The sequence below is a fragment of the Mus musculus genome, chromosome 19, assembly GCF_000001635.26.
Source record: "Mus musculus strain C57BL/6J chromosome 19, GRCm38.p6 C57BL/6J".
Lineage (NCBI taxonomy): Eukaryota > Metazoa > Chordata > Mammalia > Rodentia > Muridae > Mus > Mus musculus.
In genome coordinates this window covers 58604056-58629753 of record NC_000085.6, presented here as the reverse complement: position 1 = coordinate 58629753, position 25698 = coordinate 58604056, and the positions used below count along the sequence as shown (strand labels likewise).

Here is a 25698-nt window from a genome sequence, read left to right as displayed (position 1 = left end):
GATATGCAAAAGTTAAGAGTCTTTATTCACGCTCTGGTTCAGACCTCCAACCTCTCCAGGACAGTGAAAAGTGTGGAAGGTGCTAAGCTGGTACAAGCCCTGCCTATTTATCATGGTTGCAGCAGGATAAGGGACTTTCCAACTTGGCAGTTACATGATTGGTTGACATTTGCTTGTCGTACTTCTATTGGCTAGTAATGATTTCAGCTTGTTATGAACAATGGTTGCTCACTTAAGCAATCTACTTTAGGCATTAGGTACTTTCCCCTCAAGAACTGATTGGCTGTTGAGAGGAGTGGTGTGGCTATTTGCTCAGGGGAATTGTGATTTTTACCAGGGTGGCATGGCTTCTGGAACAAGTTGTGGTTTCCCCAGTAGTTGAGTTCATTCAGAAGTCAAGATAATCATAAAGTGGAGTCTGAAAGCAAAATGGAGTTTGTAATGTTAAGCTGGGTCCTTCAAGATGATGGGGTATGCCAACTAGCCTGAAGTAATCACCGCACAGCACAACTCTATGTGGAAATATCACACCGTAACCCATAAATATGTCCAACTATTTGTCAATTACAAGTAAAATTAAAATTAAAAAAAATAGAGATCCATTTAAAACGTTGTCCTAGAACTTTCCATAGTACTTTTGCTATGAGTGGTGGCCTATTTAATTTGAAGAGTTACAGAAACTTACACGTCAGGGACTCAGCGTGATGGCTCAAGGCTTAAGAATTAAGAACTCTTGCTTCTCTTTTAGAAGTCCCCACCCGGCAGCTTGCAACCACCTGTAACTCCAGCTTTGTGACACCCGATGCTCTCTTTTGGCCTCTGTACCCAAGTGGCAAATACATGCACACCTATAAACAAAAATAAATGGTAAAAAGAGAGAGAGAGAGAAAGAGAGAGAGAGAGAGAGAGAGAGAGACTTACCATGTCAAAGTTGTCATTTAAAGTATTTATCAAAAAAAAATCAGTCAGTCTCAGGGATTAGAGTTGCCAACATTGTTTTCTGGTTCCCTGCTCACTCTGCAGCATGTCCTGTGTCTATGCCAATGTGTTGCATTTGACAGAGCATGTACTGATGTGTTAAAATTGAAATCAATGATCAGTAAGATTTTGTCTTCAGATGTCAGCTTCAGATGTTGCTTAACTACTTCTGTTGCTTTTAAAAAGCAAAATTGACCAGTTGATAGTGTTAAATTGGCTTGAAGTCATAGCCCAAACGCTGCTCTGACACATGCTCAGTTTCTGCTCACGCAAAGTCTGTAGAGAAATGTCTTTATTGATTGCCATGCCAGCAGCAAGCCTGTGGCCATAGGTGAGTATGACAGCGCGTCCTATATAACTGGTGACCGAGCCTCAGTGTGTACCCTTTCTGCCCCCATATCTGCTCATTCTGTGTGGCAAGTATACTTCTGCTACACAGTCAGTCCTCTTTTCTGTCACATAGGTCCTGCCGCTGTGCTAAATGTGTACTGGGAACACACCCAAAAAGCAGGAAAGGGCTGTAAACCTTGGGCCTTCCTGAGTTCAGATTTTCAACACCCACATGAAGGTTCGCCGTGGAGGTCTGGTCTGCAATCCGCGTACTGAGGGACAGAGTTGAGGATCTCAGAACCTTACTGAACCAGTCCAGCGAAACAGACGCAGTTAATGAGCAGTGAGAAACGCAGTCAAAAAACAAGACGGAAAGTGAGAGAGGACAGGGCCCAGTGTCAGGGTCTGGCCTCCACACATACGCCAAAAAATAGACATGATTATAGATGCGAATTTTACGTTTCAAGGTTTCTGTCAAGCCCTATTTCAACAGGGGATTGAGGTCTCCGTCACTGGGCAGCACAATGAATTCATTTGTCCACTAGAGGGCTCCCTAATACGTTAAATATTTTCTATAATAGAAAGACAAACTTGTGGAAAACACAAATGTATTTAAAATAATTAATGGAGATTATTAGAAATAAAAATATCTCACTATAGCTGTGTCTGATTGGGGGCCACAGCATAAAACACCATACTCTTTTTGTATTGATTGATTGCAAAGTCGTACCCGTGTCCTGAGTTAATTCCTGCAATGCACTTCAGAATGAGAAAGTCACCCCAGAAAACATGAATGCTGGCTTTGTTTTACATAAGGACACGGGCGCTCTGGGAGGAAAACAGATTTCCCAAGCTCCCTTCATTAATCTGAGTGAGACCAGACCCTCGCTTCCCGCTGCACAATGTCAACTTCTGCTTGCCCCATTGCATTTTAAGATACTGTGAGAATACAAAAGGAACCCGCTGGTTCTGAGAGTTCAAACCCATTATTTTCATGGCTTGGCGTAAATTTGTACATTCTTCTTGTATCATCATCACCATCATCACCACCACCACCATCATCATCATCATTTTGTATTTTTCTTCACCCATCTCCAGGAGCTCAGCTCTCACTATGACAAAAAGTAGAATTTTAGTTCTTGGCCTTGAAAACTTTGTAAGCCTTTAAGGATGATGTTGAGAGGAATTTCTATAAATAAATCAGAAAAAAAAAGTTGCATTTCCCTCTGCAGCTTTGGGGGGAAAGCAAGAGGGTAGCTTGCATGAGAAAACTGTGCTGTCAATGGTGCTTTTAGAGACTAGAGACCTGGACTTTAGATATTGATGTCACACTGTGTGTATGTGTCTTAACATCTACATCAGGCCAGAGGGTCACCAGCCTTGCTTCCATCTAACACGTGTGTGTGTGTGTGTGTGTGTGTGTGTGTGTGTGTGTGTGTGTGTGTGTAGCACAGTCATGAAGATATAATTCCTATTTAAACAAAGCACCAATGCTGGGACGTGGCTCAGTGATCAAGCACTTGCCTCGATAGCTGGAGGACTAGAGTTCAAATCCCCAAACCCACATAAATGCCAGGAGGATGTGGTGGTCCACCTCTCACCCCAGCCTCAGAGGGCAAAGAAAAGAGATTCCCAAAGCCAGCCGGCTGGCAAGACAAGTTCTGGGTTTGACCGAGAAAAGAAGGAGGTGAAAGAGTGATCCAGATAGATTCCCAGCATCAACCTCACACCCACACATGCATGCACACACATGTGCAAGCATGTACCGGCACACCTGTGCACATATGAAACTGGAAAAAGAAAAAAGAAATTAAGAACTTGAGAATTGGGGGGCTGGAGAGGTGGCTCAGCAGTTAAGAGCACTGACTGCTCTTCCATAGGTCCTCAGTTCAATTCCCAGCAACCACATGGTGGCTCACAACCATCTGGAATGAGATCTGATGCCCTCTTCTGGTGTGTCTGAAGACAGCTACAGTGTACTCACATACATAAATAAAATCTTCTTCTTCTTCTTTTTTTTTTTTTTTTAAAGAACTTGAGCATCTCACCTAGTTCAGAGGCACAATCTGCTGCACACACAGGGGTTTGTTTGTTTGTTTGTTTGTTGAGTGAATCAGGAAATAAAAATGTTTTCTAGACTGTTTAAGTGACATTGCTTTTCCCCCACACACTCAGCGCTCCAGCCTTAACTATTTTTTGTTGAGTTTCTATGGTTATTCCTAAGTGAAGAATTAAAGTTTGGTGATCGCTTCTGTACTCACTGCCCAGCAGTTGATTCAGTAGAGTCACTGGGTTGCCAGAGAGAAGCCCAAAGCCATGCTGTGGTTTGCTTCCTCCTAAATCCATTGAGCATAGCCTTCGCTCCACTGGTCTAAGACTCTCAAGAAACGGCTGTTCCTCCAGCCACCAATGACAGTCAGCGCAACCTTGACGGGTGTACGCTCTGCGTATGTACAACCGAATGAGATGCTGATTCTATTCCACTAGGATTGAGCTTACTGGCAAAACAAGAAAGCTGAATTCCAAGATGCAATTGCTCATGACAAGATCTGTGTGGCAGCCAAGACCTTGTAAATGAAAACATATTTGTTTCTCTGTCTTCATTCATGACATCCCTAAGGGATCAGTGGGTTCGGGGTGAAGGTTTTAGGAGAGTGTAGTGGCTGGTTCTCGATAGCGCTCCCCTCACCCCATGTCTGCCTCTACTACATCTGAGTCATAGTCTCGGACCCCAAGCACAGGGCCCGCATCCTGTTTTCATAGAACCTCATTACTTAGCATGCTTAGTACTGATTATTAAATAAGTAGATTTTTTTTTAAAGCCTGCAAAAGAAAAAGACAAATGGATCGCTATGTGAAGGCTAAATGCAAAACTCCAACCATGTAAAGAAAAAGAAATTGCCAAAAATGTTTGGCTCAGTCTTGTACGGACTTTGAATATCCTTTATTGGAATAAGATCTAGTCACTGCTGAGTAACAGGCAAAGCATGCATAAAATAAAGACTCCATCTGGGATTGTAATCGAAGCATGAGTTTTGGGGGGAAAAGATACAACAAGGCATGACACAAAGCACACCTGTCATTTTTATTACCCAATCTCCGGAATGTAAAGATTTACAAAATCTCTTGGCAAGAGGATCTATGAGAGAGAAATGAATTCTCCCAAGACAACAAATGAAGCTCCCAAGTGGGACGTGAGATTTTTACCTTGATCTAACACAAACCCTGTTTTAAAAATCTGTGAAACAATAACTTGCCATAAATTATTTCTTCTGATCCCGGAGACCCCTGGAAGAGTTGCAGATCCCACCAACCTGGGGCTCCTCTCAGGGATTTCTGTTGTTGACTTTAACCTGAGGAGCCTGGTTGGGGGCTGGGGGGGTGGGAAGGACTGATAGGCTCTGTCTGGTGTCTGGATTGGCTCTTCCTTCTCTTTGCACAGGGAAACTGCTCTGGACTCCCTCAGTCCTAAGTGCAGTGCAGGGCCCAACACCTCCCCCGTAGCTGGATCCACACACCTTCTGCTGCTTTGCAGAAGTCTTCGGCCCCCCACAGCTGTCCCACCAACCTCCTTCCAGGAGTGCTTCTCCTCCTATCCTTCCGTTTAGGAGGCAGATTCCTCATCAGCCAATATTCTGTTTTACATGTGATTCTAGTTGGGATAGCCCTTTCAAATTCATAAAACATTATTATATACATAATCATTTAAAGAAAAAAAAACAGCTAACTTGACAGCTGTAAGCAAAATGCAGACACCGCCACAATGCGGGTCACCACATATGGGAAGAGGCATCTCAAGCCACTTACCTAATGGAGGAATCCATCTGCTGGATGAGGAGAAGGCTCTCACTGGACAAGCGAGCTGGGGTGCTTAACAACGGATGTGAAAGAAGAAGGGGTAACTATTGCAGATTAAAGGTGACCTAGGGCCAAAACAATCAAATGTCTTATGTGTACCTAGCCTGGATCTGAACTTAAATAAACCGTCGAAGGACTTTCTTGATTGAAATAATATCTGAATATAAAATGATCATAAGGAATTAAATAGTTAACATTCGAGTTGATCTTGTTTATAATTTATTTGCTATGTTCGTGCAGTTCATGTATGTGTGTGTATGTGTGTGTGTGTGTGTTTGTGGTATATGCTTCAGTGTCCTAATGCAGAGGCCACAGGAAGTCTTCAGGCCAGGCATCTACCCCTACCAGCCCTTCTTCCTGACCCAGGCCTCTAAATGAACCTGGAGGTAGGCAGGTGACTAGCAAGTTCAGCTGTTCTCCCACAACACTAGGGATCGAATGTTGTTCCTACCATGTATATTTCAGAAGGTATCTCTAAATGCCCTTAATATAATGAGATAATAGATTTAGATAATAGTCATTTAAAAATAAAGGAGATGGGGAGATATCTTAGTGGGTAGGATCCCTTTGCTATGCAGACATTGGGATCTGCATTAGAGGGAAGGGCTGGGAGGCTGGCCGAGACTCACAATGTATCCCACTACCACCCCGTCACCACTGTAGAGCAATCTGTGGCCTTAGTCGCACCCTGATGACTGAGCAATCCCTGGAAACACAAGGAGACGCTCATTGGTTGACACATCAACCCGTATGGTTACAACCTATCACTGTGGCCATACACTGCCTCTCAATATTCAATAACATAATAAATAGGCTTAAATCATTTTAGAGAAATGATTTCCTTTATAACCGGGAAATGAGCCGAATGTACTTCTAAACCTCAGCCAGATGCGCTCCCCACCAGCTTCGGCTGGGTGAGCTGACACCCCCATGCCTTTCAATCACTGCCTCTTCTTCAGAGAGGTTCCCACACAGCCCTGTCCTGTCAACTAATGTCTCCGTTTCCATCCGTCACAGGCCTGGACTCAGTCCCAGGACACAGTCTGCTTCTGAGGCCATAGACAAGTTTATTAATGAGAAAGACGTTCTGAACAGAAACAACAAACTGGTTTTTCTGTCTTCATTTTATAAGAGCCACAGCTGATTTGAGAAGATGGGAGCTGCTTTCTCACGGCATCTGCTAAATGGACCCATCTAGACTATATCTGGGATTAGCAATATCTCAGTATCTGAGCAATATATGCCTATAGCATCCTGAGTACAGACAGCTGATCTGAACATCGTAAAGGGGAAAGGATATCTATTTGAGAGGCACCGTGCAGACCTATTAATTTAGTTAGCTATTATCTCCCTAATGCTTTTATAACCACGGTGTAGCTTTCTTGAATAATTTTCTTTCTTTAGCAGCAGCACATCATAGACTATTCATTTTTATGCTTGATGAAAATACTAAACTATATCAAGTTTTAAATATTATTAGTGGGATTTAAAATATGGGTCTGGAGAGATGGTTAAGAAACTGTTTATGAAACTGTGACCAAAGACCCGTACTAAAACACCTGAAGAAATAAGAATTTATTAGGCTCAGAGTTGGAGGGTTCATCATGGTAGCCAAGGCATGGTAACAGGAGTGGCCGGAAGTTATGGGGACAGGAACACTAGATTACTTAGTCACATCTATCTAGACCAGGAAACTCAGACGGGAGCGGGAGTGGGATCAGGAGAAAAACCTCAGGATCCACCCGCACCGGATCACAACCCCACCTCACCCCCACCACACCACACCCAATCCCAAGATCCACTTTCTCTAGTTTAGCAACATCTCCCGAAGGTCCCACAACCTTCCAAAAGCAGCACCGTAAGACTGGGACAAACGACCAAACACACTTCACCAGCAAGGTCAGCGGGTTGGTTAGCCCTCCTACTCTGAGACCTCGCTCGCACACGCCTTCGTGCCGCGAAGGCCAGCATTCCTCAGCCACACATGGCAGTGTCTGCGGCAGACAGGGAGAGACGGAATGGAAGGAGGATGTGTGAGGAAATGCTGGGATGTGGCTGTGGTGCTTTACCAAGGCACGCGGAGTGCGAGGACTCACCACGTTCTGAGGTAGGAAACAACAGTTTTCCCGTGCACCTCTGCGCGCACCAGAGTGCTGTTGCTTGCAGCCCATGCCGGTGGCAAAGCCTGTGTTTTCTACCCTGACCAAATAGGATTAATTCCCTAAGGCTTAAAAACAAAAATCTTTCCCATTCTCTACTATAAAATAGATTTTCTTTCTCCTTTTCATAATGATAACCAAATGAAAAATACATTTACCTCGGATCCGGCACCTAGTGCTTTATGAATCCAGCAAAATCAGATTTAGAATTTTGTCACATATTGATCCGTATGAAAATCTCATGAGCTACCTGTGACTCCGTTCTGCTCCATATAAATAATTAAACTTTAATAAAATAATTTTCGTGTCCCAAGTTCATAGTAATGTATTTGGTTGCAGCTATTGATTGGTCCAACCTTCTCGGAGGCCTTTATTGAGGATGGCATTTACAATACAAAAAAAAAAAAAAAAAAATTCCCCTGGACTTACTCCTGTTACACAGTAGCATCTAATTACTGCATAACAAATGTTGCCAGAAACAAAATTTGGATATAATGTTCAAAAGAGCTGAAACAGATGAGAATACAAAGAGCTGGTTTAGATCTGTTAGCACTTGGGCAATCCTAGCTACAGCTCAGGGCTCAACACAGAAATAATCTATTATTTCCCAGAATGGCAGAGGCACATTTTGTTTCTTTTGCCACATGCTCACGGTCCTATTTTTTAACTGACTGCTCATGTTTCAAAAAAAATTACTTTCTGACTAAATTCCCCAGAAAAAAAAAAAAAAAAAAAAAAAAAACAACTTTCTGGTTGCCTCAGAGCTTTGGTAAGACCTACAGTCAGGAGCAAGGAAATCATCAGACTGGGAATGCCTTCCACATTAAAAAAAAAAACAAAAAAAAAACAAAAAACGATGCTTTCCTTACATGGGTCCATTGCCAGGATGAAGAAGCCACTTCTGTGAAAATGATCGCCAAGTAATTAGTAAAAATTAACTCTTAACTGAAAGCAGCCACCATTTCTTAGAAAGAGCACCTTTTTTCCCCCAATGATTGTCTTTGGGGAGACGACTCAGTGGTTAGGGGCATTTACTACTTATCCTGGTTCATTCCCCTGCACCCACATGGCAGCCCTGAACTTCTTGCTGCTCCAGATCCAGAGGGGTCCAAGTTTTTCTCTGGCTTCTGCAGGCCATGTACATACACATGTGTGCTCACACACATTCACATGTATACAGGTAGGTAGGTAGGTAGGTAGGTAGGTAGGTAGGTAGGTAGGTAGGTAGATAAATGATAGATTAGATAGATAGATAGATAGATAGATAGATAGATAGATAGATAGATAGATAGATAGATAGATAGATATAATGCTAAAATATTTCAGTTTTAATTTTATTGTGTGTGTGCATATGTGTATGGATACCCACAGCGGCCAGAAGAGGATGTCATTTATCTCAACTTGGAACTAGAGTCACAGGTAGTTGTGTACACCTGATATAGATGCTGAGAACCAGGGTCTGGCCCTCTGCAAGAACACTGAGTACTGTGAACCAGTGCATAGCTTTAAATTGCAGTTTCTTGTCTTGGGGCCAGACCTCCACATCTAGGCTTAGATATTGCGCATTAATCAAAAATACATGTCAGTTTCTTTGTGCCAAGACTCGAAAGACTTTCAAGCTGAATAAGTAAACAAAGCCACATGTAGAAGACCTTGTGTTTTGGCATTTGTATCTCCACATACTTCCTAGGTTCTCTGATGCAGACATTCCTGTGCACAAAGCATTTCCTGTGCACATAGCCTTTCCTGTGCACACACACCTACTACTGCTCTGTCTCTCTGCTCATCACACCCCAGTCACAAGACAGTGTTGAGTGTATTCAGGTATTACAATGTATGAATGCTGAAAGCAAATTAGTTTTGACATTGTCAAGCAGGATCAATAGTTGGAATTGACGATATGATGGACAGAATGACACTGTGCATCTGAGGTTAGCCTAGAGTTCTGCACAGCCATGCATGTATTATTGCATGTAGCAGTGTTTTACTGAGTGGTTTGAACTTCATCCAATGACTGAGGAGCCTTGAGAAGCTAGATTTGGACTTAGTTTGTGCAGTAGGACATCGCTGTTTGATAATGGCCACCATCGAGTCTTTCCTTTGGTCCTCAAGCCTCTGTAATGTACCGTTACTGTGTCCTAACAAGAGAAGGGACCTACTTTGTTTTGTAACCCTCCTGGATGAGAGGAAGCCTGATCATGTGACTTGCTTTGATCAACAGGTGCTAGAGGGGACAATTCTGTGCAAATTCTAGGTGTGTGTGTGTACATGTCCGTGTGTCTATGTTTGTATATATCTATATGCATCTGTGTGTGTCTGTGTATATCTCTGTGTGTGTCTGTTTATCTTTCTGTGTGTCTATGTTTACCTGTGTTCTATGTGTATGCCTGTGTGTCTGTCTTTGCATGTGTGTCTGTTTATGTGTGTCTGTGTGTATCTGTGTGTTTGTGTGTCTGTGTGTATCTGTGTTTGTGTGTCTATGTGTATCTGAATGTTTGTATCTTTCTGTGTGTATATACATGTGTGTGTGTCCATGTGTATCTATGTGTGTGCTTGTATGTCTCTGTGTCTGTGTCTGTCTCTCTGTGTGTTTATCTGTGTTTGTGTGACTGTGTATATCTGTATGTTTGCACCTCTCTCTCTCTCTCTCTCTCTCTCTCTCTCTGTGTGTGTGTGTGTGTGTGTGTGTGTGTGTATTTGGTTTTGGTTGACAGGATTTATCTCAACTGCACATTGCAGCTCATCATAGAAAGAAATTGGAGACTGGAACGGGAGGCAAGAACTAAAACAAACCCACAGAGGAACAAACACTGCTTACTGGCCTGCTTCCCATGGCTTGCTTAGTTAGTTTGATTTCTTATAAAATCCAAGATTCTTACACGCGTTCTCACGACCAGCCAGGAAGAACGCAACAAACCGGAATCTTCTGCGGCAAAGCTTTATTGCTTACATCTTCAGGAGCCAGAGAGCAAGAGAGCAAGAGAGCAAGAGCTCTATTGCTTACATCTTTAGGAGCCAGAGCGCAAGAGCGCAAGAGCGCAAGAGCGCAAGAGTGCAAGAGAGCAAGAGCCAGAGCAAGAGAGAGAATGGCAAAACCCCATCCCTTTTTAAGGAGAATTATCCTCCGCCTAGGACGTGTCACTCCCTGATTGGCTGCAGCCCATCGGCCGAGTTGTCGTCACGGGGAGGGCAGAGCACATGGGGTGGAGAACTACCCTTGGCACATGCGCAGATTATTTGTTTACCACTTAGAACACAGGATGTCAGCGCCATCTTGCAACGGCGAATGTGAGGGCGGCTTCCCATACAAGATGACCTGCCCAGGGGATGGTGCCACCCACAGTGGGCCAGGTGCTCCCACCTCAATCATTAATCAAGAAAATGCCCTACAGATATACCCAGAGCCAAACTGATGGAGGCAGCTCTTCAAGTGGGGCTTACTCTTCCAGGGTTTCTCTAGTTTTTGTTGGGTTAACCAAGAGTAAATCTCACAGTGTGTATTGTGTACTTGTATGCTGATGCCTGCTTAGTGTGTATTCATTTGGAGGACAAAGGACAACCTTGAGTGTTTTGTGACAGAGTTTCTCGATGTTCTAGAATTTGGAAAGTAAGCTGGATTGGATGTCCTAAAGCCTCAGTGTCTGTCTGTCTTGCCTACCTGGCACTGGGATGACCAGTGTGTGTGTCATGTATGACCTTTTTATACGGACTCTGGGATTTGAACTCAAGTCCCCGTGCTTATAGGCAAGCACTTTACCATCTTTGCCTTCTCCCTATCCCCAGGCTTCAGACTTAAGGGGCCTTTGTACATCCAATCTCTCTCTCTCTCAGAACCAGTTGCTATCGGCTGGAGAGATGGCTCAGTGGAAAAGAGTTGAGTCTGGTTCTGAGCACCCACATCAGGTGCCTTATAAGTGCCTATAACTCCAGCTCCAAGAGATTTGATGCCCTTTTCTGGTCTCCAGGGGACCCTGTACACAAGTGACAAACATTCACACACACACATAAATAAATAGATAAATATAATTATGAAATAAGAAAGAACCAGTTGCCATGCAGAGAAATCCAGATTAGGCAGAAGTGATGATTTATAAGGATAATACCAGCACTTAAGAAGCTGAGGCAGAAGGATTACTGTGAGTTCAATGCGAGTTTGTATTATATAGTGCAGAAATCATGAGAGAGGAGTCCCCTGGCTCCAGATATGGATAGCCATCTTGGCCCCTCACACCCAGCTTCGCATACAGTAGCTCTCAGCTCTCTGCACCATATAAATGACTCCAACTGATATAATAGAGTTTTAGCATAATTTGCCAGAACGTTAATCTCAGAACCACAGGCATTAAAACAATTGTTGTTTTAAGCAAATAATCAATACACAACCAGGGTAGTATGATTTCAAAAATGCAATGTGGTTATAAAATATAATCGGTATGTGTTGTAGCTTATCAAAAGACCCTCACTCACAAAGACCACAGAGATCGCCATTGTTGCAAAATGCATGAGGATCTTACTTATCCAACATGTTGGGGAACCCCCTCTCAGCACGCAGGCTGGAGGAGAGACCCAGAACAAAGAAAGAACACACTTTTTATACCTTTGTAAGGGCCAGATATAGGCACTAGGGTAGTTTGGCTTATTTTAATTGGTATAGCCAATAACCTTCTTAGACATTGGTTGATTTGTATAGGGTGACCCTCATTTTGTCTGTCCTTGTGGTTTTTAGTGTGAGGCAGGGCAGGGGAATTGTTACTCTTGTTCTGGCAGCTGTAAAGTTAGTCATTTTGACCGTTAAATCTATGTTTCTATATTTGTTTAGTTAGTCAGCTTCTTTACCTGGCTCTGTACTTGGCCTGCTAGTACAGTTTGGAAACGCCTTTTGAAGAGGGAAGGTACTGGGTAGTCTTGAATTTATTTTGGATGTTACATATATTCTTTCCTTAAGTAGGTATGTTCCAATATTTAATATTATTACTTTTAAGTTTTATTTATGTGCTTATCTGCATGTGTCTTGGTCCTCTGGAAGAGCTCGCTGCAAGTGTTCTTGACCACTGAACCATCTCTCCAGCCTCTCAGTCTGGATTCTCCTACATTAGGCATATGGCTTAGGCTTAGACAAAATGGTTTGGTGCCTTATAGTGAACTACTAATTTTTTTTTTTAAAGCAGTGGCTTCTTAGTAAAAGGGAATATCCTGGAGTCTAAAACTCACCCAGAGGCTTGCTGTGAATGATTGATGTGCTTTTAATCTGGTGGCGCAGGAAAGGGTATGCCATCTTCCAATGACAGCTTATGATAAATGTGCTTTCTCTGAATTAATCCTTTATAGAATTTCCAAATACCTGTGCATACTTCTTAATATGATTATGTACAGAAGTCTTATGCTTGATATTTGACCCTAACTGAAAAAGAGTTTAAGCCAATAATATGAAAAATAATGTTTTGCAGTAGGCTATTCTTTTGTGTGTTTGCTTTTGTTGCTGTGATAAAGCACTTACTAAAACCAACTTCGGGTAGAAAAAGTGTATTTGCTTATAGCTCATGACTCATTGCTGCGGGAGAGTTTCTGCTAAGCAAACATTCAAGGCTGGGACTGAAGCAGAGCCGGTGGATGAGTCCTGCTCACTGGCTTATTCCCCTGGCTTGCTCAGCTACCTTTCCTACATAGCCCAGGACTACCTGCCCATGGATGGCCCCGCCCACAGTGGAATGGCCCCTCCCACATCAATCAGAGATCAAATGAATGCCGCACAATGTGCCGATAGCCCCATCATACCGAGGTTCCCACTTCCCAGGGGACTCAGGCTTGTGTCAAGTTGGGTCTAGCACTGTCTTGTTTTGAGTTGTGGTTGTGCTGTTGGTTATTTTTCAGCTGCTTCTCACTGGACTGTTTTTATTTAGGCTTTTGCCTTGTTTTGTTCCTTTTTTTTTAAATAAATTGTTTTATTTATTTATTTATTTATTTATTTATTTATTTATTATTATATGTAAGTACACTGTAGCTGTCTTCAGACAAACCAGAAGAGGGTGTCAGATCTCATTACGGATGGTTGTGAGCCACCATGTGGTTGCTGGGATTTGAACTCTGGACCTTCGGAAGAGCAGTCAGGTGCTCTTACCCACTGAGCCATCTCACCAGCCCCCTGTTTTGTTCTTTTAAACAACAAACGTTGGCAAAGATGGAGAATTTGAACTCGTGTGGACTGTGGTAGGTTCAGAAGTGGTTCGATCATTGGGGGAAACATGCAGCTCTTCAGAAATATAAACTAAAAAATAGAATCACCCTTTGATCCAACAAACTTACCAAAGTGTTTACACAGGAGAATTCAAAGCACAAACTTATCTGAGTGGTGGTGGCACCTGCCTTTAGTCCCAGCACTCAGGAGGCGGAGGTGGATTTCTGAGTTTGAGACCAGCCTGTTCTACAGTGTGAGTTTCAGGACAGCCAGTGCTACTACACAGAGAAACTCTGTCTTGACAACAACAACAACAACAACAACCCAAAAAAAATCGCAGTAGAAATGAAGAAAAACTTATATGCCTACATTCACAGCATCATTATTAATTAAAAAACAAAACAAACAAACAAAAAATACAAAAAGAAAAAAACCTAGAAATGTCCCAAAAGTTTACTACCAGAAAAAATGGAGACACAAAACAGAAAATCGTTCTCCATTAAGGAAAAAGGACAATTTCTAACATATTTCTATAATGTAGATAAATTCTGAGGACACGATAAGTGAAATAAGGCACAGACAATCACTGGGTAATTCTGCCCTATAAGAGCCCTAAAGTAAGGCCTGCAGCCGCAGATACAGAACCAGTCCAGGTATCCATCAGTAGATAAATGGATGAAGAAAATGTGATGTATAATGCAATGGGTTTTCTGCAGCCATAAAGAAAAAGGAAACCATGACACTGTACGGAGATACACGTGACTGAATCCCGGGGCGCTCCACGTCCACTCTACCCCAATCCTGGGGCGCTCCAGGTCCACTTTGCCCCAAACCCCTCACTCTTCAACCCTGGGCCCAAACACAGGCCATTCTAATCAACAAAGAGCTAATCCATCAAACACATTAACACTTCAGCTCTCAGGAGCCTTTAGCATATCTTTACTTAGCTCACAGCATCTCACTGCCCAAGCTCTAGGATCGATAGAAAAACCGACAGCCATTTTTTTTTTTTTCCTTCAAATAAGAGGAAGGCCTCATTCAGCCCAAGTTCAACTCTGTACGGACTCCTTATACCCCAGCCTTCCCGAGCAGACAGGAAGGTGAGACACAGGGAGACACTGTGAGAATGTGGTCCCGGATCTCAGGCTGACCGACCCGACCCTTGTGAGAACTGCAAGTCTAGCGCTCTTGACATTGTTCACATGCTGCCTCGCCTTTTCTTCACAGTGCTGGTCCCTGGACGGAACTTTCTTGCGCCCCTGTTTACGTGTTTGTACTTGTTTCTAGCTACAGTGAGTACTTAATCAAAGTGGGAACTGTGTGGCTCAGGAATCTTCATCTTCGATGCCTGGGAGTGTCTGGCCCACAGCAATCAGACTACATTGCTGTTTCATTGAACCCTCCCTGCAGATAGACAGAGGTTAGCCATCTTTAGATTAAACTGCAGTGGGAAATTCCTTTGCGGTGGAACATTTTGCAGAACGGCGGACATCTGAAGTATAGCCCTCATTAAGCAGCAAGGTCTGTGTTATTTTTTTAGACAATGTAGGTTCAAGTGTCTTGACAGGCCTATAAATTAACTACTTCACTGCCACAGACCCCACCTTCTATGGGAAATGCATTTCATGTTCTATGCAACTAATATTGCGGAGATAGAGAAAGAAAAAGACCTCCGAAGGTCCATTAACAATACGATAAAATCTGAGACAGTTCAGCTCCTGCCCGAGGCAGAGCTTGGAAGGACTTTTCTGAGGAGCCTGTGTAGACTCACTGCCAGCAAGAGGTGCCTCATATAACCACAGGCTCCTTTATGAGAGGAGAGGCTGTCACCATACACTCACGTGGTTAGTGTTCACACGCTCAGTACTTGTCTAATAAAAACCTAAGGATGTCCAGAATTCTGGGTGGTACAAAACCAATTAAATGTATTTTTTAAAAGCTTCATCTCTTCTTATCACAAGACTATAAACAATAATTAATAAGAAACCATCCCAGGTGAACAACAGGAGACACTGCTTACAGTATGAGTGCTTTCTAGAAAATCCTTAATAAAGACAAATTTAATTTAGTTTATCTATTTTACTTGTAGAAACATCTGGCACAAAGCTTTCTTATAGATATTAAAGAAAACCAGTGTCTCACGGTTAACTTCACAAAATAATACTAATCAATATTGAGGAAATACAAGCTACACTTTTCCTGATGCCCCCTGCCCTGCCCAGAGTGACTTACTTAGCCCTCAGGAGGCAGCTACTAATGTTATATTTACTTTTATAAATATTTGCTAATGACATTATCAGTGTGTAAATTGTGAGTACCAGGTAGAAACGAATTTCATGTGAAAATACTCATTAAATATCTTCTAGAAAATTGAGAATTTATCCAAGAACGGTTATGAAAAACTACTCTCATGCCAGGTGTGGTATCACATGTCCTTAATCCCAGCATTTACGAGGCAGAGGCAGGAGGATCTCTGTGAGTTCAGGGCTAACCTGGTCTATATAGTGAGTTCCAGGTCAGTCAGGGATATGCAGTGAGACCCTGTCTACAAATCAAACAAAAAGTGAAAATTTAATCCCATTGTAATCTATGCAGTTCATACCAAAGAACTTAAATGAGGAACAAGTAACTAATTTGAGCCTGAGGATCTAGATAATGGAGATAACCAAATAGGCACACTTGTCACCGTGAGTGTGTGTGTTTGCTGGTTGCTCTGATGGTGTAGGCACACTTGTCACGGGGTGTGTGTGTGTGTGTGTTTGCTGGTTGCTGTGATGGTGTAGGCACACTTGTCACGGTGTGTGTGTGTGTGTGTGTGTGTGTGTTTGCTGGTTGCTGTGATGGTGTAGGCACACTTGTCACGGTGTGTGTGGAGGTCAGGGATCAACTTTCAGGAGTCAGTGCTTTTCCCCCACTGTGTGTTTGTAGCTTGTATGATACAAGTCCCAGATAAAAAGCAGGTTAGAGATGAAACGGTTTATCTTGGCTTCTGGTTCCAGAAGGATAGCGCTCATCATGGTGGAGAAGGTGTAGCAACAGGAGCTGGACAGCTCATTCCATCTGCACACAGGAAACACAGACAGACAAAAATGCAGGGCGAAGCTGTGTTCAAATACCTGCACCTATGGCCATTTCTCACTTAAGGCACAACACAAGCTTGGTGGCAAGCACCTTTACATGCGGAGCCCTCCCACCAGCCCTACATATGAACCCTTTTCAGTGTATACTCACGTTAAACAAAGTGCATAGCTGTGCACACATAACCTGCACCCATGTTAAACAAAAAGTGCTACAGCTGTGCACACACAGCCTGCACTCAGATTACACGTAAGGCATCACAGCTGTGCACACACACCTGCTCTGACCCCTTCTCTGCTGTCTGCTTCTCCCTCTGGGATGTTTGATGCAGGTGTGTCTGCCTGTTCTACACCATGTCCAGTGTTTAACATTAAATAGAATTATCATGAAACACAATATTTTTGGTTTAATTTCCTCATTATTATGGAGCTACTCAGAATTTTTTTCCTCACTTTGATTTTTAATACTTTCTCTAATATATGCTTTGCTAAAATAATAGTTACTGCCACATATCATAAAAGTGTCAATTGTATTAATGTAGTATAAAATGCATCATATAACTATCATGGGTGGGGGCTTTGTGGTTTTATAAGCAGTATATTAGGTCAGGGTTAGGAAGGCCAAGTCAGAGTTTCATCCAATCTTGCTGAATTCTGTTGTCAATGTGATTCATGAAAATTATCTGAGGCTTAGCAGCGTGTTACGAGAGTAACATAAATAGTGTCTGCAACTCGCTTGGTACATGAAGGACAGGGGTTGGAATCTCATTACATGAAATGTAATAGCATGTTAAAGATAAATGCATAGAATTATTACAGAAAGGGCCACCAGGGCCCCTTCTTGGGGTTCTTAGTCTCATTAATAAAATAAGAATGGACTCAAAGGAGGCTCCAGTACAATTCTATTGGAGTTTAAAAGAAAACCCCAGGGCAGGCAAGCTGTGCTCCTCAACGACCCCTCCAGGAGAGGAGGAAAAGGAGCCAGGTTATTTGAATGAGCACAGAGGTCAGACGTGGCAGGAAGTCAGGCTGTGTTTCGATAAAGAGTTAGAAAGCCAAAGTCTCAGGGAAGCCTAACAGTTTACATGCTAACATGCTTAGAAAAGAGAAAGACGTAGAGCGGAGGAGGAGGGAAGGGGAGGAGGAGTGAGGAAGGGAGGAGGGAGGGAGGAAGAGAAGGAGGAAGGAAGGAAGGAAGGAAGGAAGGAAGGAAGGAAGGGAGGGAGGGAGGGAGGGAGGGAAAGGAAATAATGGGTTTGGGACCAGGACAAACAGCTGAGGTGCATGTTTAATGTACCAAAGCCAACCTGGCCTCCATGTTCTCCCAGCATCCCTTGGTCCCTACCTGGCAAATTCTAGCCTCTATCCTGAACTTTCCAGCCCAGGGACTGGGCTTCGGCCTCTCCCAGAGGTCCTTTCCTATATAACCCAGAACTTTGTGTCTTTCTCCCCCCACCCCCACTTCTCCCATCTTTTCTTCTCTCTACTCAAATGCACTTTCCCTCTTTTTCTTCTCCCTCCCCTGTCTCCCTCCCCTCCTGGCCTTGGTCCTTGGGACCAGTGAACTCACCCCAAAGGGGTTTTCCAGTAAACTTGCCTTTATGTATACTCTAACCTGTCTTTATATATACTTTATATATAATCTAACCTGTCTTTATATATACTTTATATATACTCTAACCTGGCTTGAACTGGCTCATTTCACCAGTGGAAAAATAACTTATCAGGAAGGGGGGGCAGGCAAAATTAATCTTCTGAATAATTCAGAAATGAGCAGACTTCCAGGCTACAGAGTGGGGCTGTGACCCTGAGGTCTCAGAAGCTACTTCACTAGGCATAAGGATTACCTACGATGTCTCATTAAAGGACTAATTAATCCACCTATGCTAAGATCGTCCCAGCTTCCTACAGGGCATCTTAGCCATGACTGACCCAGCTCAACTGGGACATCTGGTCTCCCCTCAGGTCAGAGCATCTAGTCTCTTAAGGAGCTTGTTCTGACTAACAATCACAGCAAGTATTATTTTGTATCTTTTGTGCTTTGTTTGATTGTTTTTATAACCAAACTCAAAATCTTTAGAACACCATGGAGGGTGTGTGTGTGTGTATGTGCATGTGTATGTATGTATGTATGTGTGTGTATGTGTGTATATGTGTGTATGTGTGTGTGTTTATGTTGTGCATATGGGTGTATTGTGTATATGCATGTGTATATGTATGTGTGTGCATGTGTATGTATGTGTATGTGTGTGTATATGTGTGTGTGTTTATGTTGTGTATATGGGTGTATTGTGTATATGTATGTGTATATGTATGTGTATGTATGTGTGTGTAAATGTGTGTATGTGTGTGTATATATGTGTGTGTGTGTGTTGTGTATATGGGTATATTTTGTATATGTATGTGTGTGTGTATGTGTGTGCATATGTGTGTGTATGTGGGGTGTGTGTGTTGGAGATGCTATGTAACCCAAGTTGTCTTCAAATTCACAGTGCAGCCTAGGCTGTCTTCACATTCATACTTCCTGTCTCAGCCTCCAGAGCTGAAGGATCACAGGTATGTGCACTACAGACTGTAGATTTCTGAGGCTAAAACAAAAAGTAAAAGGTGCAAATATAAGCATTTCCATTGGGGAAAACTACCAACAACAAAATCAAGCAATAGTGAATTCCAACATCTAAGGAAGAACACATTTAGATTCTTAGGAAATTCAAAGAAACTTTTAGTGTAGGATATTGCTTTCTACCAAAGGTAGCTCGTTCCCACAGCCAATATCTGTAAGTCTCCCTTATCTTGTGAAACTTGTATGTAAAGGAACTTTACAGATTTTTTTTTAGGTTTTATTTATTTGTTTTATATATATGACAAGCAAACTATAGCTGTCTTCAGGCACCCCAGAAGAGGGCATCAGATCGCATTACAGATGGTTGTGAGCCGCCATGTAGTTGTTGGGATTTGAACTCAGGACCTATGGAAGAATAGTCAGTGCTCTTAACCACTGAGCCGTCTCTCCAGCCCAGAATTCAGATCTTTTAATCTCCTTTATCTGGTAAAACTTTTGTTTATCCAGAGGCCTCACTGCATTCCCAGGAACTTCATGGCCTCACCTTCCTCAAGATGGTCCCTTTACCTGAGCCAGCTGATTCTTTTTAAGTAGTCAGCTGCAAGATGGTGAGGTTGGACCCCAGCCAAAGGGGAAAAGAGAGTCACCACTTGAATTAGGTAAGGACTAAATAAACTCCCTGCCCTGGGGTGCTTGCTCCCTTCCTGGTGTGTTTACTAGCCTGATTCAGATTGTGCAACCTATGTTAATAGCATTGAGCAGTTAAGCAAGCATTCTTGGTCTTGCTAATAAAAGAAATTAGAAGCAAACTTGGAAGAAAGCTCAAGGACAATTTTGTTATGTTAGCAAAGTAAATAGCAGAACAGGCAAGAACGAAGTCTCAGCAGCTGCCTGGGATAGGGAGATGGAGGGGAGGAGGAGGAGCCCTGCACTGGAAGTCGGCAAGCGATGGTAAATGGAAAGGTAGCAGGATGGGCAAAGCTTCCGGTGAGGGACAGTACTGAAAAGCCTAAGCCAAGACAGCAGGTGTCAGGTGCTACAGTGCTGACTGACAGAGTAGACTCTGTAGTGGTGGCATGGTGGCACTGAGAGACGGGCTTCTGGGAGAAAATTTATATTACAGTATTTAGTCTCTCCTTAGCATTCATAAAGCAGCCTGCCTCCATCTTTGGCTTGAAAGCCAATGGAACACTTTTAATCATAATTTTTAAGTTTCTTTTGCAATGTTAGAGCACAACCACAATTTTTGGAAGGTAAACCCAATTTTAAACAATCCATTCTCTTTAAAATCAATACTAGAAACATCACTTTCACGTTATAAAGTTTGACTGCCAATTCTTTTTTTTTTATTTTATTAGATATTTTCTTTATTTACATTTCAAATGCTATCCTGAAAGCCCCCTATACTCTCCTCTCACCCTGCTCCCCCTACCCACCCACTCCCACTTCTTGGCCCTGGCATTCCCCTGTACTGGGAAATATAAAGTTTGCAAGACCTAGGGGCCTCTCTTCCCAATGATGGCCAACTAGGCCATCTTCTGCTGCATATGCAGCTAGAGCTCTGGGGATACTGGTTATTTCATATTGTTCTACCTATAGGGTTGCCCACCCCTTCAGCTCCTTGAGTACTTTCTCTAGCTCCTCCATTGGGGCCCTGTGTTCCATCCTATAGATGACTGTGAGCATCCACTTCTGTATTTGCCAGGTACTGGCATAGCCTCACACGAGACAGCTATATCAGGGTCCCTTCAGCAAAATCTTTCTGGCATATGCAATAGTGTCTGGGTTTGGTGGCTAATTATGGGAATGGATCCCCGGGTTGGATAGTCTCTGGATCATCTATCCTTTCGTCTTAGCTCCAAACTTTATCTCTGTAACTCCTTCCTTGTGTATTTTGTTCCCTATTCTAAGGAGGAATGAAGTATCCACACATTGGTCTTCCTTCTTCTTGATTTGCTTGTGTTTTGCAAATTGTAACTTGGGTATTCTAAGTTTCTGAGCTAATATCCACTTATCAGTGAGTGCATATCTAGTGACTTCTTTTGTGGGTTACCTCACTAAGGATGATATCCTCCAGATCCATCCATTTGCCTAAGAATTTCATAAATTCATTGTTTTTAATAGCTGAGTAGTACTCCATTGTGTAAATGTACCACATTTTCTGTATCCATTCCTCTGTTGAGGGACATCTGGGATCTTTCCACCTCTGGCTTTTATAAAAAGTCAGCTATGAACATAGTGGAGCATATGTCCTTATTACCAGTAGGAACATCTTCTGGGTATATGCCCAGGAGAGGTATTGCAGGATCCTCCGGTAGTACTATGTACAATTTTCTGAGGAACCACCAGACTGACTTCCAGAGTGGTTGTACAAGCTTGCAATCCCACCAGCAATGGAGGAGTGTTCCTCTTTCTCCACATCCTTGTCAGCATCTGCTGTCACCTGAATTTTTGATCTTAGCCATTCTGACTGGTGTGAGGTGGAATCTCAGGGTTGTTTTGATTTGCATTTCCCTGATGATTAAAGATGTTGAACACTTTTTCGGGTGCTTCTCAGCCATTCAGTATTCCTCAGTTGAGAATTCTTTGTTTAGCTCTGTACCCCATTTTTAATGGGGTTATTTGAATTTCTGGAGTTCAGCTTCTTGAGCTCTTTGTATATATTGGATACTAGTCCCCTGTCAGTTTTAGGATTAGTAAAAATCCTTTCCCAATCTGTTGGTGGCCTTTTTGTCTTATTGACTGTGTCTTGCTTTACAGAAGCTTTGCAATTTTATGAGGTCCCATTTGTCAATTCTTGATCTTACCACACAAGCCATTGCTATTCTGTTTAGGAATTTTTCCCCTGTGCCCATATCTTTGAGGCTTTTCACCACTTTCTCCTCTATAAATTTCAGCGTTTCTAGTTTTATGTGGAGGTCTTTGATCCATTAGACTTGATCTTTGTACAAGGAGATAAGATTGGCTGCCAATTCTTATATATGAATGCATGACAGTGCAACTTTTAATGCTTCATTAAAGAGACATTGTTTTAAATCTTATCCCTTATAACTCTAGTTTCTAGGATAAGAATTACATAAAATATTATCCCAATTTAGAAGTATCTTTAGAGGCCTGGTTTCCTGGGGTAGTTCATGCCACTTGTTGTTTAAAATGACTCCAAACCTGAGTAACCAGTTTTATGCTAACTTTCTTTTTACTAATGTTACTCCTTTTTAATCATACCCAATAACTTATAAGCCAATACTCCATGACCAAGACATGCAGAGCATATTTATACCTTTAAGACCAGTCAGAAACCAAATGAAGGGGTTACACTGATCTTATAAATTTAGACCAAAGAATTTTTACTTTTTCTAGCTGTAATTTCAAGATAAAAAGCACTTTGCCATTTACTGAACCCAACGATCACAATTGCAGAGAACTTTCTAGGAAAAAACAACTATCAGCTTATTTGCCTTAGAACTTAAGAAGCTGCTGACCTCTCTTAAAAGTAGCTTTGCAGCAGGGCTTCTGCTGTGCTTGACTCCTGGCTAAGGTGCGGGGCAACTTAAATTAGCCTCCGCTGCGCAAACTGAGACTGAATCAAGAGATGGATAGCCAGCAGATAACGTTTTAACCATTTTTTCTTTTCAACATGAAACCTAGAACAGACACAAATTGACACATGGACAGACTGGTGCACCAAGGACAGACAATACAGAGAAGGTAGAGAACTTGATGTAACCAGAACTAAGAATGTCTCCTATACGGCCAGAGAGAAAGCAGGATGTCTCCCAATTTCTTTTTGTCCCTGGGAGAGCTCTGAAATCCATTTTCCCTCCCACCCCTCTCATGTTATTTGAATATCTAGCATCTCCCCCTTTTTTGTTTTTTACTATTTTATTTTAATTTATTTTATTTTATTTTATGCCCTACTCCTCTCACCTGATGCAGTTTTTGACTGCAGACAAATGCCTGTTTGAAATTTTCCAGTCCCATTTTCCACTGTCAACCCCTAGCTGATATCAGTGTTGGGCCTACGCTGACTCAGTCTAGCCTGCATGCTTTTTTGCACCCTTGCAATCAACAGCCTTCAAAAGATGAAATTTGTAGCACAAACATTAATGTTGCGTGTTGCTTACCAGGCAGGATACCATCTTCCATTTTCTATGGGGCCACACCAAGACAGTGTCCCTCAGTCGTTCTTTTCGTTTTCAGGCCACTTGTTCGGGCACCATCTGTAGCCGCCTGCAGCCACAGGTTACTGGGTTCCTGAAAGGAAAGCTGGGGATGACGAAAGAAGAATGAGAGCAAGACAAAGTTTCTGATCAAGGCCCAATGTTTACTTATGAGTCTGAGCTTATAAAGGGTGGGGGAACCTGTACCCGACTTTGCCAAGATCTGATAGCTATATCAGGATCTCTTCAGGACAACAGGTTCAGCCTCTCAGCAGGCAGTGGCTCCTTGGAGGAAGCAGCAGATGTGGCAGGACAATAGACTTTACCTAGGTCAGAAGACTCCACCCTAGGTGGGCTAGCTGGCTGTGGCCTAAACCTGGTCTGAATCAGCCCGCTCAAAACTGGGGGGGTGGGGGCATTCCTACTGCCAGATCCCACCATGTGTCTCCCCAACCCACCAAACCTGTGGCCTCAAGGAACAGTCTGACTCTATGCCCTCTTATTGGTATCATTACCTCATCGTAAACACGAGGCTAAAGTTAGTCGGGAGCAGTGGACACCAACAGGTCAGGAAACGTGGCAAGGTTGGGTCCAAGCTCTCAGAGCTTTCAAGTTAAGTGTTGAACCCTGCGCTCTCCACTTGTGTCCTGAGCACAGCATTCCTACCAAGGCAGCAAAAAAACAGAAGTAGGATTTGCTGAGGCAGGAAATAAAACCAATTGTATTCAGAGTTTCTGAAGCATTTTTCCGCTAAGTAATGCAGTCCGAGGACGAAACATAACTGTCGTGTGTCTAAACAAACCCAGACGCCCTTCATCCTGACTCTTTCAGGTTCCTCAGGGGCCCTCAAACCCTGACGGTAGTCCTATTTGACATCAAGGGGGAAAAGCTATTTTGGAGAGGGAATTTAGCAGAAAAGGCTTATTCATTCCTATCATGAGAACAGCTACAATCAGAGAGGCCCCAATCAAGCTTCAAAGCGGCAATCTGACAGGCACTGTGGGATCCACGCTTCTATCAAGTCACAAGAGCCACTAGAGTTTCACAAAGTGAAAAGGGAAGAAAACATATTTATGTGCATTTCACGTTCGATTCGGCATACCCATCTTGAGTAGTATGTCAAAATAATTGTGAGGAGTTCTACAAAAGCTATGGAGTCAGTAACAAAGTACTTGGACGCTGGTATCCAAGGTTTCCTCGGATTGGTGGGGGAGGGGTTGTTTGTTTGTTTGTTTGTTTTGTTGTTTTAAGTCAGGGGCATCTTACAGATCATTAAGTCTGTAGGTTTGACTGATCTGTCTCTAACATTCCTTGACAGGAAAGAAATGGCACCTAATTGGTGTTAGATCAACTTATACCAAAGATCGAGTCCTGGCTGCTTGCACTTCTAGTAAATAAAAGACAGACAGCAGTTTGTCGAGCATTAACCTGAAGGAGAGCCACAGCACAGCAAGTACCAGACTGATGTGTGTGTCCCCACCTGTGACTGTGCAGGAAAACCTTGACGTGCAGAAGTTTATTGTACCATGCCACATTTATCTTTGACGCTTCTGAGAGAGAGCTAGAGGGATAAAGAGAGACGGAAAGGAAGAGGGGAGAGGGGAAGGGTGGGGAGGGGAGGGGGAGGCGGAGGGGGAGGCAGAGGGGGAGGGGGAGGCGGAGGGGGAATATGAATGCGACTGAGCTCCCTAAGATGGCGGCTTCTCTTTCCCAGAAGGCAATGGGAGGAGAGACAGTAGAAAGACACTAGGGTGGATATGTAAACAGGACGGACAAGGGAAAGGGGAAGACCAGGTGGTGTCTATTCAGTGAGCTCCTTTCATCCTGAAGGGGGCTGTTTGCTTGTTTCAGTACAGAGAGTTACTTTTGTCCTTCCCACATCTCAGCCTTTTGTCTTTCCCTGTGGTTGGCCCCTCAGAACAAGCAGATGATTCCTAGATGGCCATCGTCTGACCGTCATCAGAGTTCACTTCTGCTTTCTTATAAACACGAGTCGAATTTGATCAACCGTGTGTGGGTCAGATCTCAGGAAATCCTCAAAGTACACACCTTGATCTGTCCTGTACTTTTAGTTATTTGAAAATAATAAACTCTGGAGCAGAGATATGTTGTTAGGGTGCCTGCATACAATACCTAAAGCCCTGGGTTCAGTCTCTAGCACTTCGTGAAACGGGCCTGGCATCCATGAGAGACTGCAATCTCAGCATCTGGGATGTGAGTCGAGGCAGGATGATTGTATTTTAATCATACAGCGAGTTCAAGGCCAGAGATAGATACTAGTAAAAATAGAGATAAAAAAGATTAGAGAGGTCCGAGATGAGAGAGATACCCTAAATGAAAAATATTTAGAGTAGAACCAGTAAGTAAGAGGCAGAGAAGGTGTATTACGAGGGGGGGG

At 42.9% G+C, this 25698-nt stretch overlaps 1 long non-coding RNA gene across 1 annotated transcript; it reads right to left on the bottom strand.

Annotated features, from left to right (window-relative positions):
- 1810007D17Rik (RIKEN cDNA 1810007D17 gene) lies at positions 1-23425 on the bottom strand. The gene is made up of 3 exons (NR_038136.1): positions 23265-23425; positions 686-848; positions 1-418 (listed from the first exon to the last, which is right to left on the bottom strand). It is a non-coding gene; the product is annotated as an RIKEN cDNA 1810007D17 gene (long non-coding RNA).
- Positions 23426-25698: the final 2273 nt, after the last annotated feature.